Below are 1314 nucleotides of genomic sequence, written 5' to 3'. Positions count from 1 at the left end.
TCTACTCATTAAAATAACTTTCATACAGACTTCAATTCATTGCAAGTATTGGCAAGCATCAACACATATGCCAAAGAAAACTGGCATGAGAATAACCTTCCCCATCTTACCGCCCCGGGTAAAACACCTGAGTTTGAGGCCTATTGCTTTTCTTGCTTCCTTCCTTCTCTACTCTCAGTGCCTGGTACCCACAGTACCGTAGATGCTGGCACAGTTTCATCAAATGGAAGAGCATGCATAGAGTCTTGGATGGGTGCTTTTGAAAGATTGCCTACCCTGGTTTATTGTATTTCCTGATGGGGGTCAGGATATTTTAGCAGGCACCCTATCTTTTTCTATTAATGGCTATCCAGATTTTGGAGGGTTATCAGCTCTGCTGCTGCTGTCACACATACATAGTCTTGGCAAGACAATGTCACACCACCCTCTCCACTGCCCCCATCCACCTACCACACCCCTTTCTTCTTGTAAACCTCAAAGGACTCCAAGGAAGGAGGGAGTTGCCACCTGCTGCACTGCCCTCCACCAGTTTGACTGGTTTTTCCTGCTATAGCAGCCCAGTCGCTCTGCTTCTGAGGCCTTGGTGACCCATGGAGACCTATGTGGTTAACAGCAATAGGACAAAAAACTCAGATTTAGCAGGCAAACAGTAAAATTGGTCTTTTCAATTGATTCTGAGAACCTGAAGTGTGACTTTGTTGTAAAACCTATGATTTCCCTCTCTGCTTTCCAATGAGTTGGATTTTTGAACTATACTTAGTATTCAGAACTCAAAGTACTCTCTGTACTCATTGCTTGAGAATGTATTTCAAAGTGAACCCTTTCTCTCAGTAAGGGGCAGAGGGTTTTTGAAGAACCCTGCTGCTGTCCTTCAGATGGTAATCATATCTGACACACTTCAACTGGCCATCATCACACCAGGTTCTTAGTACATTTCTGAGCAAGGAAGAGGGAAAAACTATTCTCCTACTCTTAAAAAGAAATTCCCCCAAATTACTAGCTTAATTTAAGCCTTTTCTAGATAGGAACTGATTACTATAGAAAGTGAGGCAAGAAACTAACATCTACTGTAACACCTACTATGTGTTGGGGGCTTGGTACACATATACTCTTGTTTAATCCTTCAGCAGGCTCGCTTGGCAGGCTGTCATTGGTATCTGGCAGGCTCTCATGAATTAACATGGCCGCAGCTCCAGGAGCCATTCCAGAAACTGCAAGACCAATTGAGCTGCCCAGTGTCACCTATAGCATATTCTATTGCTTCAAGCAGGTGATGAGGCCAACCCAGATTGAAGCGGTGGGGAAACAGACACC

Source organism: Equus asinus, chromosome 9 (assembly GCF_041296235.1).
Source record: "Equus asinus isolate D_3611 breed Donkey chromosome 9, EquAss-T2T_v2, whole genome shotgun sequence".
Lineage (NCBI taxonomy): Eukaryota > Metazoa > Chordata > Mammalia > Perissodactyla > Equidae > Equus > Equus asinus.
This window is presented reverse-complemented; position numbering follows the sequence as displayed.